The sequence below is a fragment of the Dreissena polymorpha genome, chromosome 11, assembly GCF_020536995.1.
Source record: "Dreissena polymorpha isolate Duluth1 chromosome 11, UMN_Dpol_1.0, whole genome shotgun sequence".
Classification (NCBI taxonomy): Eukaryota; Metazoa; Mollusca; class Bivalvia; order Myida; family Dreissenidae; genus Dreissena; species Dreissena polymorpha.
The window spans coordinates 16,649,570-16,661,945 of record NC_068365.1 but is presented as its reverse complement, the minus strand read 5'-3'; positions in this window follow the sequence as shown (position 1 = coordinate 16,661,945).

Genomic DNA, 12,376 nt, shown 5'->3' with positions numbered 1-12,376 from the left:
TGCGACGCGTCGTTTTTTTATCAAAGTGGCCGTGAATTGTGGAGAGTTTGGGATTGATTCAGGGATGGTATCCGGGCTTGGACCCAAGTTATGCGAGACATGTTGAATTGGGGTCAGGGGGTCCTTTGGGATTAATGTGACGGTGTACGGTGTACCCGTTTCCGAATCCAATGAAATGTCTCCGACGCGGAAAGAAGATCTTTGGATCTTCGGTGTCACCATAAGCGTAGCGGTTATGTTTGCGGAAGTTTTCATTTTTAATGTTTTTGTTACGCGTTGCATTTTTCCCCTTGTGGGTAGGTCTTATTAGTCTTAACTTGAAGGTATAGTTTAAGATTATTTGATTATTTAAGGTGTTCACTGTATTTATTCAACAATTCGCTTAGAAAAGGATTTGGCACGCTACGAGTTAAACAACACGATCTACTATTTATTACCTATCAGCGGCTTGAGTCTTTACATCTAAAGTAGGTCTCCTATATTGGTACTAAGAGCGCGCGGACGTGATGGAGTTACCGGCAGGTGCGCGGTTGTATAAGATCGTATTGTAGCTGACTTGTTGGTGAGGTAACTAAAGAAATGTAATAACCCAAGTCAGTGAAACTGAGGCATGAAATAAAATATACAGGCTTTCTTTAACTACATTATTACCTTCCGTGTAAAAAGGAAAACATGAAAAGATATAAAGTCTGTATTTTCCTGGTGTTTTACCATGACATATATATCAGAGTGGAACAGATCAAACATATGCAATGGTAAATATCATTCAAGTATAACATGTTACTGACTAATATGCAAATACAAAAATAATTCTACAGAATAGCAAAGGGAAGCTAAATACATGTACATCCATCACATATCCTTAATTGTGACAGTTTCATAATGTCAGGAATTTGTGGCCATAGTATTTATTACACAACATTCTGACTAGTTAGTTAAGGTACCATATTTTCCGTGCTTATCAGTTTGCAAAATGTTCGAAACTTCCTGCTTAAGCGTTGACTGAACAGCCTGCATAGAAAGTCGCCTGTTGCCTTGCCCTTCATAGCAACACAAACCGGAGCAGCTTTGAACATGTGGTCAATGTATCTGTTGCACAACTCAATGGTCTTTTCTTTCCTCCAGAAGTCCTGGAGACTCTTTTTCAACTCTGCCTTTGTGCGCAATCCTTCCTTTACCACATACGGACTCATTTGAATCTAAACAATCTAGATAGGGTTAAAATTGGGAATTTCTGGAAGAAAACAACATACTAAGTGAAATTCTTCATTTCAATATATAATTTTTACGCTAAACGCATTGTTTCCTACAAAAAATTCATATTCTTTCTCTTTAGTAGTATTTTACATGCTCAACAACAATATTTAGTCGTATATGTAATGTACTTTCCATAACATAATTTGAGCACCAACGAAAGATGTGTTTCAAAGGTGGTTATTTTCACAAAGGAAGTTCTTAGTTGCCTTTGTGAGTAATAATCTTGTTTGGGGGAACTAACTCAAACTCTGGATTTATTATCAATATTATGATTTGAATACAAAATATACACATAATTACACAAGTTCCTTGTATATGTCACACTTTCGGTTACCGTGTGCTCTTTTTATGCCCCCGGTAGGGTGGCATATAGCAGTTGAACTGTCCGTCAGTCAGTATGTCAGTCTGTCCGTCCGTCCGGAAAAAACTTTAACATTGGCAATAACTTTTTAAATATTGAAGATAGCAGCTTGATATTTGGCTTGCATGTGTATCTCATGGAGCTGCACATTTTGAGTGATAAAATGTCAAGGTGAACATCATCCTTCCAGGTCTAGGGATCGAAAAAACAAATCCAAGGGAAGTTATAAGCTTTAAATATAATTATCTGACCTGCCAATTTATTTTATTTTTTTTAAATAAATCAAAGTGGCGCAGTAGGTGGCATTGTGTTTCTGACAAGCAAATCGTGGTAAAAGGTCAAGGTCATCCTTCAAGGTCTAAGGTCAAAAATACAAATCAAAAGGAAGTAATAAGCTTTAAAGCGGGTATATACAATTTTGTCAAATATTTATGAATTTATATAAACTGTGTAAAAAACTTAATATATATATTTCAGTATAAATTAAAATAAAAGTTAAGAAGAACATGTGTCGAAAAATGCGAAATAAGCCAGATATTTAATTCTGGAATTGAAAACGGCTGTACAGCTGAATTCGCCAGCATGTATACCATACATGCACGATGTGCATCTAAACTTACGTGGGATGTTCCAGAAGTTCGTGGATTTTCGCTATAACTTTCATTTGGTAACATAAATGGACAAACAAATAGCATGTTAAGAATATTTCGTCCTTTCCAATTCTACTCTCCAAATATCATGGAAACAATAAATATATATCAGAGATTTAAACATGTGCACAATGCGCACACGGACGTGTAACGTTTCTGTTCAATGAAGAAAATCCACGAACTTCTGGAACACCCCTCGTAGTTTAACAGTTTATAATACAAAGACGAATGCTTCGGTTATTGTAGGAAAATTTGTACGTCACCATCGGCTCGGGGCGCTCATTTGTCTTTGCTGCATTTTATGAAATTCGGCTTTAATGTATAATTTTTCTTGCATATTTTGTGTTATTGTAACATATTTTATCAATATATTACAATTAAACACATATAAAAAATCGTATATACCCGCTTTAAAGGGAGATACTTATTCAATATTGAACATAGCAACTTGATATTTAGCATGCATGTGTATCTCAAGGAGCTGCACATTGAGTGGTAAATCTGCAGTCACCGTAGTGGATTTTAATTATTTGCTACTAAAAATAGAGATTTGTTAGAGACAATTATTTTCAAGGGAAGTAATTTATATAATTATAAATCTCATATTATATATTTCCTTCCCAAGAATTTAACTTCTTTTTACAGTTGTTGTACAGATTTTTTATTTGAATTATTTATAACTCAAATGAATGATTTGTCAAAGTTTTTTTAAATGATATAATTATCATTTCTTTACTGTACTAATTTGTGAATGGTAGGCTTCATTACATACCTCTGGACTTATGTCTATAGGTACATGATGAACTCTGGCAATGATCTCTTTGATCAGGCCTTGGTTGTCAGTGATGTCTGACTTGGTCATTTTGACTGTCTACAGACCCCCCCCCCCCCCCCCCCACGGGTTGGATTGGACAAAATCCAAGGGAAGTAATAAGCTTTAAAGGGAGATGATTTCTATACCAGCCAAATGATAAATAGAAATTTTGTTTCAAAGCGGCGCAGTAGGGGTCATTGTGTTTCTGACCAACACATCTCTTGTCTTATTTGTGAGCAATTTAGTACTCGTTCCATGTTGTTCCCAAAGTGGGCAGTATCAGGAAAAACTGTAAGTCAGAGCAATAAGTTGAACTTTATTGACACACAAACACACAGCAAGCAAGATGGCGAGGTCTATTAGTAAACAAATGTTATTAAAAAAACAAATGTTATTAATAGTTACAATACAAATATTACAAACTGAAAGTATACAATATCTTAAACATCAAACTTACCTGTAAGTCAGAGCAACAGTTGAACTTTATTGACAAACAAACACACAGCTAGCAAGATGCCAATAGAGCAGAGGTATTGAACTGACTGACTAATGGGGTTGTTTACCCTCGGGACTTCGGTTAAAAACCATTGCCCGAGCACACTGCTGAAAATAAATACTATGCATTAAAACGGTGGAAAACAGCCATATGGTCAGCCTGATTTTACTGGAATGAACCATACATATAATAGGGTACTTTTCAGTGTTGGTGCGGTGCTTTAATAAAAATCTAATAATTTAAAAATAGCTTTACTTTTAACAGTTGAAGTGTTTAATATAAACGAGCTACTCAACACAAGAATCTTTGCATATACAACTATGCTAAAGAGAAGATTTTCTATTGGTTGACTGTATTTTTAAAACATGGCGCTGATTGGTTAGAATTCCTTAACTTAAAAGGACAAATTGGTCAATCTGTTTTGGAATCAGGAAACATCGAATGACGTTACAGCAAAGCTATGAAAGAATGTAATGTTGATACAATAATCTTTAATAAGCATTGTTGCTAATATTGGAAATATTAGGTCTTTGATGAATTTCTTAACAAAAAGTGATGTAAATATGTTGCATAATATTGGATTTACAACTAAAATTGTGTGAACCCTAAATATCCTATTGCCAGAGATGGACAAGAACATAGACATCAAGTGTAACTGTACAAGATCATGATAACCTACAACAAGGAACAAATAAACAAATGACATACAGCATTAAACAAATATTCAATTAATCAAATAACAATGAAACTATTACTATATACAATTTTCAAATATGCAGATGACATAAAGCAATTAACAAATATTCAAATGACAAAATAAGTCATTAAAATAACACTGTGAAATCTTCAGACCCCTCTGCTGTAAAACCAATGCTCCTGCATTGTAAAAAATTGAAAGCATACAAGGAAATTTTCAATGAACAATCGCAATGATGATCATGATGTAGATGAGTGATATATACAGAAACATGAGAAAAACATGAAACAGCAAATACTAGCAATGATTACACATGTCTTTAAAAGTCATTTGTGAACAAGTGTATACACTGTACAACGTTGGTAGGCCCCATTAGTGCTCATTTGGGAAGTTCAAACCATTTAAAACAAACTTAGTTTTACATGTCTAAAGAATAAAATGTTGTTGGCTTACGGAACACGTAAGAATGTAAAAAAAGAGTGATTGTAGGTGTACATTGTATGGTGATTGTTGTTGTGCCATCATGAAGTTGAGACTTTTAATGTTGCATAAAAGCTGTACTGATCTCAGGGTATGAATTTGTACTTATTGGAGGATCCCTTGAAGAGTACTTTACATTTATTGGAATGCAAATGCCATTTTGGTTGATCCAAAGGTACACTGAGAATTTTTGTTTAGTAAGGCGATTTACCTTGTATGCTTGAAGTGGAGTTATCATGATTTTTGGATTAAGGGGAAGAGGGCAGTTGTCGAATTTAATTGTTAAGAATTTTTAAATCACCAAAGCCTAAAATAAGTGTCAAGATGATGGAAAATTTGACTTGTACAGAAGAGAGAAAATTATCTCCCAAGAATTCTAAGTGTTGAATGCATGGTGGTAGTTGAAGACATGGGATTTGTGCAACATTCATGCCATCAGTGATTTCCAGGATCAGAGTGCTAGAGAATCTTGAATTGAAACAGTATTTTAGAAATTTGAATGTGGCAAAAATGTGGCAAACACAAATAGAATCGCAGCAAACATAAGTAAAGGCGAGTAAGTTGTTGTTGTCATGTTGTGTAGAGGAGCTAATGTGGTGGTTTTTGTCGTCGGTGCTTGTGTAGTGTAAATGAAACTTGGCAAGTTTGCAGCTTGTGCTGTATGAGTGATGTGAGTAAGTGCTAGCAATGATGCTAATATACAGTATTTAAAGTACAGGTAGATCATCCCTGGAAGACAGAGGATGGACAAGGTGGTTGACACTATTGATAAAATGAAAGAAGGGGTTAATTTATTTCATCAATGTCATAGTCTTTTAGGGCAAGAATGGGTTCTGCTAGATAACTATATATTTCTTGGTTATTTTTAGCTGCCTCAGCCATCTACTTAAGGTTTAAGGTTTCAATTTTTTCTGTGGCAAGGAATGTACTGAAATTATGAAATATTGAAAGAAGGTATGGTAATGTTGAGAGATGATTCAAATGCAACATGGGCCTCAATGATTGCTAATACCTCCGCATTGAAGAGCTGTTGAAGTAGAGCAAGGTAAACAGGGTGCAGGACGGTTCCGGAATAGAGTGGTCATGACAGTAAAACAGCATTGGTGCGATAAAAGATGGAATCCCGGACAGTATCTCCTACGGACAATCACTCCTATGCTAAATTTGACAGGGTGGACAGTCGCTCCTACAATGTTTTGACAGGGCGGACAGTCGCTCCTAGGATGTTTTGACAGGTCGGAGAGTCGCTCCTACTTTATTTTGACAACCCGGACAATCGCTCCTACATTTTTTGACAACCCGGACAGTCGCTTCTACATTATTTTGACTCCAGGGCAAAACGTAGTATACGCCGATCAAAGGCTACCTATAATTAACCAACAAACAAAAAGAAACGGATATGAACATTTATACACACAGCTGAATTTATACGAGTTAGTTGTCATTATTCGTAACACATCCTAGTGGCCAATATGAATTTGGTGCCCAACACTCTGCAGAAATTCCACCATCGACATGGTTCCAGCCACATACTGTTCGCTCAAGGTCTGTAGTGTCTATAGGTGGCTCACCGTCTTTTTCTTTACACGTTTCTCCACCGATTCGCCCTTGCTCAGTAGGAGACATCCGTTTCCACCAACGCGTTGTCCTGCTGCAGGCAGCCAATCAAAACTCACAGCAACGGGTTGTCGTGGCGGACCAGATGCCAAAAAACCATTATTCCAGACATTGTTGGTGCTGTCGCTGGACCTTATGGTCGCTGCGTGGACATTCCACAATTTTGGCTGGAACCTAGGAGTCCGCCTGAAGCGTATCCGATCGTTTGAATTCACAGTCCGGAAAGCAGAGTTCATGATTTAAAATCGTAATTTGTTCGCCTCAATCATCACATGATCTGCTTCGTGCGAATGAGAATTCGTACCGTTTACTTGTGTTACCTGAAATCAGAAGTTATATTTATATAATAGCAAAGAAATAGAATTTATATAACAATTAAATTTAATTTAAAACGTGTTTCTGGCAAATTAGGTAGCAACAAAAAAAAGTCTTAATTATACGCAAACATCGTATTCAAGTACAATCTATCAATAAATACCGTTATCTTTTATCAATATTTGCTATATAAACAATGGTAGTATCAATCGATGATGACCACTTTTACACCTATGATGTGCGAACTGTGCATAACGATAACAGATTGCAGGCGTCACATGAAAGTTAGGCAGTGGCTAGTCGTACGGCTCAGTATGTATAGCATTTTGGGATAGGGACTCTCTAGCCATACGGCTGTTATAACAAATAAATATATTGATTATTTATTGATCTATGTGCAGATTTCTTTGCCATGCGTCATGAGAAAACGTGCTAAAACATGTACTTAAAATTGTGTGCTACCACACAGGCTGATTAGATGATAAATATTTTTCGCTACATGAACGTCAGTGCATTTGATTAAGCTATCAAATACATCGGTGAAGCCTGTTTATATAAAACTACCTTTTTAATACTAAAAGCTGAAAAGCTTCAGGAGGAAAAAATCAATATATTTGTCATTTATATTACTTGACAAAAAGTATAAAAAAAATATACACTTCAATAACATGTTTCATTAAAATAATAGAATGTCTTCATATTCATGAAAATATGTTGATTTGATACTTTTTATCCCCCGCCATAGGCAGAGGGATATTGTTTTGGCGTTGTCCGTCCTTCCATCTTTCCATCCGTCTTTTCGTCCGTCCGAAGCCATTTCTTGGAAGTGCTTTGGCGAATTTCAATGAAACTTGTCATGAGTATATATATGGATAAGAGGATGATGCACGCCAAATGGAATTGTAAACCATATGTTAATAACGGAGTTATGGCCCTTTGTGTCTTGAAAAAATGCTTTTTTGAGTGTGAAATATAACACTTTTGTGTCCAGAAGCATATCGGCTGGGGATATCAATTCAACGAATTTGCTTGTTAAACTTCAAACAGGCAACTATTTGTCACGTAATGACGTATTGTTCGTGGCGAACACACAGTAACAATCAAAGTTCATTCCTGTTTTCATCGATATTTATTCCTGTTGAATATTTTCTAACACAATGCTTGCTAATGTTCATGAAGTATAATTTTACAGTGTGGCTGCCAACATGGCCACCACGTCAAGAAGACTTGACAAATCTCTAACCGCAGACTTGAATGTCTTACCACAATAACACGGCATTTTATTCCAAGGTATATAAACATAAAATTTAGATATTTCCTATCCCATTCTTGATTGGTTGACTGTACTTTTCCCCCGATTTTCTAAACCAAACCCCTTCGAATAACCCTTATTGATTGGATGGATGCTCATGCATCTGTCACAGCAGAAAAGTGCAATACACAATTATCACTTTGGGAACAGGAAACCTCATTTCATTAAGCATACTTGATAATATAACTAGATGTTATCTATGGACAAACCTCATTGGTAATATAAACCTAACACTTCTATAATCAATTATGTAAATCCCGATACACATTCGATACACATTCAATCCGCACTTGTATCGTTATGTATCTTGGGAAATTGGAATTACCCTTGTATAATTATCATATCTTAATTATGTATTGGTTTTAAGTAATGTTGACTTACGAGCCAAATTGTTAATCAGGACTAATACAAATCAACACGTGTTCCCGATAAATGAACTACATTGGAGAAATGAAACCATACTTTCAAAATCAATTTTTCCAACTTCATTACATATCCCATCCGAACTGACATCTGTTATGTTAATTTCTAAATACCCGCAACATACAGCAATGTTACATACTCAAACATATTATAAAAATATTTCCCTATTATTAAATCTATCTGTACTTAAATTTCTATCATAAGAATAAACAATAAGCATATACCGTTATGTCACATATTCAAGGGGAACAACTTTCCTAAATAAATCTGCTTAATAATTTCAATCAGCCTAAACAGAATAAGGAATATCAAGAATGCGAACGTTATCCTATTTACCTCTGATTTCGCTTGCCTCTGCCTTCTGATTTGAAGTTATTCCCTCCATGAATGCAACTGTATGTAATTTCGGACACTTTTAGATTTTCATTGAAATTTTTTTAGGGCATCTGCTTTTAGCAGCCTCAATTTTCCTTGAACTACGTATGTAAAACTGTACACAATTTGAACGCTGATACAGTTCAATTTGCCTATGAATGCACCATATGAGGAGAATTTTTCCCCCAACGGTTAAAGACACGGCCATTTTCAGAGAACTGATAGATTACTAGTATGAAACCATGTATTTATCAATATTCTAAAAGATAATTAAATTATTTTTGTAACTCAATTTTTAAGACGTATCTTTGAAGGCTGCCGTCATTGAATTTCATAATATCGACTTCGCTACTCATTTAAACAGTTTTTCACACCTTACTTAGGAACGTCGACTTATTAAAGAATCAAATTAGAAACTGTATTACATGAAAGGGAGCCGAAACAGATGAAGAATGTGTGTACTTTTATGAGCTTAAACAAACTTATTACTGATTTATAGCACTGAATGACAATTCAATGCGTTATTAAGCTGTACAGCTAGACAATCCCCATAGGAAAGGCTATACATACAGAGGCGTACGACTAGCCAATAGGCTACTTGTACAGGGCCATACAGCTAGCCTATTGGCTAGTCATAGGGGGCCGTACAGCTAGCTACTGCCAGTTTGAGTACGAGTGACCCTCTAAGCATAGCACAGGCTGACCGCGTTTGTTCGTTAGAAGTTCCATGTTGGAAGTGAATTTGAAGGTATTACAATATATTCATATTGTTTTCACAGTTTGCTAAATTACAGTTAAAGAAACAACAAACTGTAACATAGTTTTTTAATAAGTAAATTAATTAATTAAAATCACATCAGCTCATGTTGAATTGGCTTACTGTTAACAAGTTGGCAAATTTAATTGTCGGTTTATTAAAGGTCGGGGGGGGGGAGGGGGGTATACTATGTTTTGCCGTGGAGTCAAAATAAAGTAGGAGCAACAGTACTGATACAGAAGTGGCAGCCTGAAACATTAGTAGTACGACCAGGACAATCAAGTGTTATGTCTGAGGTGTTAAACACTAGAAAATGAGTTTCATTCAACTGGGTTACTGCTGGTGTAATACCATAAGATACTGGACAACTATTGAGGGGTTGAATATTAAGAGGTAAATGGGAGGAACAGTTAAGCGCATTGGAAAAGCGAAGGCAGGCATTGATTGTTATTGGATAGTTCAACATATTGATTACCATCCCATGAAATTGCAATTAATTGAAGGTTAGTAATTTGGGTGGCATGAGTAGAATTGAAAAAGGAAAATTTTGCATGTTTATAGTAAAATAATGGGTTGGTGGAAATTAACCTATAATGTTTTGTATGAAGGTGTTTACTGATGTTATGAAGACTGTCCTCAAAAAATGTTGTATGGAATAATCTTAGTGGAGATTTTAATTTGAGTAATGATTCCGTCAAGAAGAGATCCATAACATTCCTAATGCATGTTATAAAACTTTAAAATATTTGCTAAAACATGAGTTACTCGGAATTGAACCTGCTGAAATCTCAGAAAATTGTCAGTAAAATCTGAACTTATTGCAACAGTTTGATCATGATTATTTTGAATTCACCTAACAATATTTAAAAATCTTGCATCTGAGTGCAGCATAAATGAGTGTAGAAGCTTAGAATCATGAGCAAAATCTAATTGCATATTGTAGTTGTTTCTTATATGTTGATTTACTCTTGATGCAACAGTTTCAACATCATCAGATGTTGCACGGCCAAATAGTCCCTTTCCATTTTTACCTGTGAATGGTAGGAGCGATCGGCGTTTTCTATTTATGGTTTGTTCATGATCAGGTATCAAAGAGTTTATAGTTGAGAAAATGTTGTTGACATAAACTTGTGACTCATGGTACATCCGATGTAACGTGTCAAACGTGTCCTTGTAATCACAGGTTGAAAACTGTAGATTGTTAAAGCCAGGGTATTCCAGCTGTAGAACGTAGGTATGGGACCAATGCTCGGCCAAAGCATGCAATTTTCCTTGCAAATGAAAAATGGTCCCATAATTTTTCCTTTGCACAACTGTCGCTCCATTTGAAAGCCTTGTCCATGACAGTAGGAGGAGCAGGATAAGTCCTGCAAGTACAAAATTAAGCCTACTTTAGAGTAATAATTTGTTCTTTTTACAATGTCTTTTCAAATCTGACCTTTTTAATTAGTTCCCTCTTTTACCAAGTTTAGACAACAAACCCTATTGGTTATTTGCTTTTTTGAATAAAAAACAAGCATTTTGGATATGACCCTTCTTTCCACAGAAGTAAAAAGTCTTTGAATCGGCAAAACAAGTTGAAAATTTATGATCACCTGAGTGTCCACAAGCACGGCATTTTAAGTTATGTTTTGAAAAATTTCTTGTGTTGAGTGTACGTGGCTTTGAATGCTGAAGTTATGGTTGTTGTTGTTTGTGCTTGTGTTGACAGAGTTGCCTAAGTGTAATGCTTGTCTATGCACCAAATTATCAACTTTTTTTTTCATATCCAACATATTTACTCCACCTAAGCATTTTTTAGCTCACCTGAGCGATAGCTCGAGGTGAGCTATTGTGATCACTCAGCGTCCGGCGTCCGTCCGTCCGTCCGTCCGTATACAAATTTGTAAACATCTTCTTCTACTAAATCATTGAGCCAATTTCAACTAAATTTCATGTGGAGCATCCCAAGGTCATGGGACAAAAGAATTGTTAAAAAAAATTTGATCACATAACCAAGATGGCCGCCATGACCATATATGGTAAAAACCTTAAAAAATCTTCTTGTCAGAAACCGCTCATCAGATTTTCAAAAAATTTCACAGGGATGACCTTTGAGGGCTCCCCTGAAAAAGTTGTTCAAAGAAATTTGATTCGTCAAAAAACATGGCCGCAGGAGCTCGTTGAACTTTGCATGTTTATTCGTTTTTGCCTATTTTGTGAAAACTTTCAAAAATCTTCCACATTTTTTGTCCGATCCTTTCCAAATTTGCACAGTGTCTTTATATCAATGAGGACACAAACCCTACAAAAAATGAGCATTATTGGTCCATGAAGTACAGAATTACCTCCCCTTGAATTGAGAAAATGGTGTTTATGCAATAAAGTCCAAATTTTTCATCCAATTCTTTCCAAACTTTTTAGGATTTAGCATGGTTCAAACAAGGGAAACAACTACGGTTTATGCATGTTCTTTTTATTACAGATTTGCCTCCCTTTAATTCATTCAAAATCTCATTTTACAGCAGATTCCAAATCTGACCTGTAAATGAGCCCATATTTACTGCTGGTGCTATGTTACCTTTTCCCATTTGATCATTCTTAAGTATTGGTCTTGTAATGCTGCTACTGCTACTGCTACTGCTACTGCTACTACTACTACTACTACTACTACTACTACTACTACTACTACTTCTACTACTACTACCACTACTACTACTACTACTACTACACTACTACTACTACTACTACTACTAGTACTACTACCACCACCACCACCACCACCACCACCACCACCACCACCACCACGTCTACTATTACTACTTCTACTACTACTGCCACTA